This window comes from Dipodomys ordii, unplaced genomic scaffold, assembly GCF_000151885.1.
Source record: "Dipodomys ordii isolate 6190 unplaced genomic scaffold, Dord_2.0 Scaffold30, whole genome shotgun sequence".
NCBI lineage: Eukaryota > Metazoa > Chordata > Mammalia > Rodentia > Heteromyidae > Dipodomys > Dipodomys ordii.
The window spans coordinates 6,503,815-6,509,739 of record NW_012267246.1 but is presented as its reverse complement, the minus strand read 5'-3'; positions in this window follow the sequence as shown (position 1 = coordinate 6,509,739).

The following is a 5,925-nucleotide window of genomic DNA, read 5'->3' as shown; positions in this document are numbered from 1 at the left end:
AGAAGAGTCTCTTGGATGTGTCTGCTTGCAGGGGCTTCCTAAATTTCTTAGATCTCAGCCACCTGACTATCGAGGTTTACAGATGTGAGTCCATGGAGCCTGGAAAACATCTGCATGTGACTTAACTTTAAATAGAACTATGTGTTGTATGTTACCAGTGATAGGTCTGTGTTCATTAGATGGCCTTAATTATTTTAATGAAGTACCTTGGGATTCCAGTTAGCTAAGAAGCTTTCTAATATGGTAAAGGTGTGCTGAATTATAGTAAATGCTTAGATTGAGATCAACATGGAGATATTTTAAATTTAAAGCATTCTCCTGTTCAAAAAGCAATAGGACTTTCCTCTTCAGCAGCACAATTTTCTGACTTAATTTTTACAATATCTGTATTGGATTAATTAATAGAATTTTGATAATTTTTCTTTCTAACTAGTGCAGAAAATCAAGGACAAATTGGTCTCTAATGAACATCAGCTCTGTTCACCCATTACAATGAGAAAAACCTATCCTATAAATCACCTTACCCATCTCAAAGCTTGGAAAGTACATGAAAGCTGTGTTCAGAAAACCTTATCTGACATCCTGTCTATACCATCAGCCAAGGGAATTTCTCTGTCAAATCTCTGTAAAAAGTAAGATATTACATTCCTGATGGTGGAATTCCAAAAAAGAATTGTTGAGCATAGTTTCACTCAGCATAAAGTAAAAACAACATAAAAGTTTTCAGTGTCTGAGAACAAAGCATCCCTGAAAGAAAAGATTGCTATATGATTTAAAGTTGCAGAATGAACTTGAGAATATATATTTTATATTTATTTTGCAATTGTTCTTCTATACTCTGCCAGCCAAGCTTGAGCAGTGGGAGAGAATATTCTTGCTTTATTAATCAGAACTAATTTTCTTTTTCTTTCCCCAGTGACCTTCTGTATATTTTATTTATGTACAAATAAGTAAATATATTTTTACATAAATATAAACACATTTGTAAACTAATGTGATTTTATATAAATACATATTCACAGAACCAAATAACATTAACATTTCCCTAACTCTTACTGTTTTAGAACCAAAAATTTGATTGGCTACAATATAGACATTCCAACACAAAAACTACCAAAATCCAGGGTGCTAACAATGTATGTTCTCTGAATTATTATTTTGTTGTCATTGTTTTCTACACTTGAAAACAGAAATGTGCAGAGAATTGCATAATAACAGAAGATATCCTGCAGCCTACTAATACACTTAAACAATGTTCAGTTTGAAAAAACTAGTTTTCAGTTTGTCAATCTTAATGGAACAGAATTGTCAGAGATAATTAGTATCACCAAACCATATCTCTGTTCATCCTTCTGGAGTGTTAGTAACTGAATTTTAATTAGGCATACAGAATTATTATACAGAATTAAAGTGAACAACTCTTGAAAGCTCAAAAAATGTACACAACTGCATGCATAAAACAAATATAGCAAGTATATTCTGTTTTTCAGTGTCTGACTTTTTTTAGTTTCATGAAAAATAACTGAAAATCATCTATATTTCTGTATATCATTGTTATATAACATGCTGGGATTTTTTTGAAATATAATTTTGTTGATACTATTAAGGAGTTGTGCAGAAGGGTTACAATTCCCTAAGTCAAAAGGGATTTAAAAAAAACCTTGTTTCCTTTTATTTTACTGTAGGTGTTATGTTTGCAATTTTAAGTGCTTGATTAGACTTTACTTTTGGCTTACACTAATTATGTCTAAATTGTGCTTCTGTTTAGGGTTTCATAATGTTGTTTGTCTTCAGGCATTTGTCCAAAATTTTTATAAAGTTTAATTTTCATGTTAATTGTTGTGGGAACACTCCTTTTCCTTTCCTGTTTCATTTGTCTCTTTGTAGCTACCTCTATTTATCTTATAGTTTGGGATTTACTTACTATTAATCTCCGGGGTTGCCATTTTACAACATACCTTTAAAACTCTGATCATCCTCCTGCTTTAGAGTTAGTTATAGGACAATCAAAAGTCTATCATAGCCATCCAATCAGTGAAATGACATCGTATCACATTTAGAATGTTATACCAACCTTCTATTTAAAGAGATCAAAATAAGCACTGTGCAAAGGGTCATTGGAATAAACATTTCTTTAGGTGTCCTTTGCACAAGAAAATCCTCTTCCTTCTCTGGAATCTGTAGCATGATCCTCTTCTCCAGCATACCAACTACTTCCAGCTTAACTAATTTACTTCACCGTATTGCTCTGTGCAACTTTCAGAAGCCTCACCTCAGCAAATGGTATCTTCTGTCTTTCACAGTGCACGGAATTATCATTTATAGAAATGATTCTGCACGTATACTTTGCTGTTTCAATTTTTTACCAGAAACTTAGTCCAGGATGGTTAGGTAAAAAATATAGGATTCTATTTGAAATATAGCTAAAGTAAATATGGCTGGGATTGTAGCTTAAGTGATAGCATCCCTCTAGAACAAGCGAAAGTACAACTAACAATAACCAAAACTGGTCTATTTTATTTAAACTCATGTCATATGAACTTTTTAATCTTAAAAAAATTCTTAAATTTGAATTCCTGGATAGGCAAGAATAAAACCTTGTAAAGGAGAAGCAATTAAACATTGATATGCTCTAACCTTATAATATTATTCTTATGAAAATACCATTATCACTGTAAAATTCATTTTTTAAATTGGAAGTACAGATTTGCTCTTTTCTGACTTTTCACTGTCCTAGATACATCCCTGTACCTCTTGAACAGCAACACCTTCTCCTTCCCCCCCCCCACTTCCTCCACTACCCTTCCCCACCACTTCTTGCCCTCCCTACATACGTGGGTATTTTTTTGGTCATTCGGTCCCAACCTGTGCTATGTCATGATTGATGGCCCCGAAATGTTGTTAGAATCATTCTGAGAAAAGCTATGTTTTCATTTACACTGTAGTAACTTGAATGCCAAAGTTCATTCTCATGTCAGGAATGCTGAAACTCAATGCGATCAACCACCTGAGTGAAAAGAAAAAGGCGGAAAAAGACAATTTAGGCAGAAATTTCTCACTCCCTCAGTATCTATGATATTTGTGATCAAATTTCTTGGTGGAAACCCCAACTTTGTAATCAGTGGCTATAAATCTCACAATGAACTCATCAAAGCTACTTTCATGAGTAACTTATACTATCCCTGCTCCCTGTGTGTTCTGAGCAAGCGCTCTGTGCACCTCTGCAGCTGTCCTTTTATGGTTGGTGCTGCTGTCTCTGGTAGCTTGGCAGCCAACTCCATTACAGTGGAGGGTCCTACCACCATTGTCTCTTTCCAGTATTTCTATTGTCCTGCCCTCCTGCCCTGTGAGTGATAACAATCCAGACTAGACTAGGAGGAAGGGAAGAACGTAGGCACAATATGCAGTGGGTATCCCATGAGAAACTAGGAAGACTGAAGAGTGGGAGGGGATTGGGAGGGATTGGGGAGGGTGATGAAAGGACTGACATCTCTGAAGATCCGTTGTACTTATAGAGTGACTTATTGAGTAATAATCCCTTTGTGCAACTACTCAATGATAATAAAACTATATGCAGAAGGTTTTATTCTCGTATAGAAGTAATTAAGATTAAAGAATTTTAATTAGATTAAGAACTTCATGTGACATAATTAAAAACCGAACTTGTGTTTTGATTATTTTTAGCTGCACTAGGATTTGTACTAGGCCTTGTGTTTGCTAGGCAGGAACTCTATCACTTAAGTTACAATTCCAGCCATTTTTGCTTTAGGTACTTAAAGACAACAAAAAACATAACTTTGTGTTAAAAAGTAGGCAAGGAAAGACCATTGAGCTTAATCTTGCAACCTCAGGTGTGAAACCCACCAGACAATAGAGTGAAGCTTGCTGACCAAGCCCCAAAGGGGGTGTGGCCACGGTCACCAGCCAGCTTATCTGTTTTATATAGTCTGTTGTTGTTATTCTCTAGTCATTTTGCATGTACAAGTATTAGGTAAAAAAATTACCAATTAATTATAACTAAAATGTGCTCAAATTTCCTGATATTTAATATATTTTCCTGGTTGCTCTCCCTCTATTGTAAAAATGAAGTTGTTAAAATTTTCAGTTCCAAATTTGACATACATTAATTCTGTAGATTTCACGCTACACATTTTCTAGCACATGCTCATGACTGGTATACTTCTTGGTTTGTTAAATATCCATTTTATCAAATCTGTATTATTCTTATAGTAAAATATTGAAACAGTATTTATTATCCTTTATCTACTATTTATTATTCTATGTTTCTTTATTGAATCTTAGTCCCTCTGTATTTTTCCTGATATGTCTCCTTGCAGTTAATTTAATAATGTAATGGAATTATGAACCTATCTGGAGCTGAGCCACTCATTAAGTCTCAGACCTCACAACCTCATTCTAGCTAAAAATGCCACCCAAGAAGAGCTGTGGTGAAATGTGTCCCTAAGCAAGGTTTAGAGGTAGAAATCTGATTGAAGAGGACAAGAGGGTATTTTTATTAATGCTGTACTTTATAGCAATAAAATTTTGATTGATCTTGAAAAGATCAATCATTATTTTAGTACCATTATCCTAAGCTCCAACCACATTAGTACTGTGCTATTTGTTCAAACACTATTGCTTCCCTTAGTCACAGCTAAAGCAGACATAATGGAAATGTAGGCATAACTTGGAAATAATTCACCTCAGAAAGGAAGAAATTATCAAGTTAGTACACCTACACAATCTCAATGACTTCCATCTAAGTACAACCTTGAATAACCTTTACGGTTTGGTAAAATATAGAAATCTGTACAATATAAGGCATTTTGTGTCTTTGTAAAGTGAGCATTTTTAAAGTGAGCATTTCAAAAATAATTATAAACAATATATTTCCCTACTGAATCAAACTAAATTTTGTATTATTTATTTTTGTAGATGTCAGACTGTCAGTATACACATTTTACCATATCTATTGTATAAGAATATTTAATTTAGAAAAGCACACATCAGAATCACTGCAGATATCTCCACACAAAACCTCAATGCAAGGAGAGCATGGAATGGTATAATCCAAGCACAAAGATCAACAACTGCTACCAGTGAAGTTATCATTTACATTAGATGGTGAAACCAAAATCTTCCATGAGGAACAAAGATTAGAGGAATTCATGATCACTAAACCAACATTATAAAGAATTCTAAAGGGAGGAATATTATCTGAAGAAAACAATCAAAATCTAAGAAACACATCAGACAAAAATCACTAGAATATCTAGTAAGTAAACACAGGAAGAAGAAAAACACAAAATATGTTATCCAAAAATGGCAGGAAAAAAATGACACATCTCTCTATAATAATCTTAAACATTAATGGATTCAATTCTCTAATCAAAGGAAGAAGAATAGCAGATTGGATCAAAAAATAAGGTCCATCCATTGTTTGCATTCTGTTTTGGGTTATGTTTGAATTGATTAAAGCTTCCACTAATTATGATGTCACTAATTATGCATGTCACATTTACTGAATAAATAAAAGATACTAATCTCTGAAATTAGATAAAAGAATTCAGATACAGATATTCAAACAAATTACCATACATTTAAATATGAAGAACTATCAAGAATGCCATAAAAAGCTGGGTACCAGTGGCTCACACCTGTAATTCTAGCTACTCAGGAGGCTGAGGTCTGAGGATCAGGATTCAAAGCCAGTTCTGGCAAGAAAGTCCTTGAGACTCCTATCTCCAATGAACCACCAGAAAACTGGAAGTGGTGCTGTAGCTCAAGTGGTAAAGCACTTGCCTTGAGCTGAAGAGCACGGGGACAGCACCCAAGCTCAGAGTTCAAGCCCCACAACCAACTTTAAAAAAAAAAGAGAATACCATAAAAACTGACAAACTAACTTATAATAGAAAATAGTCCTAT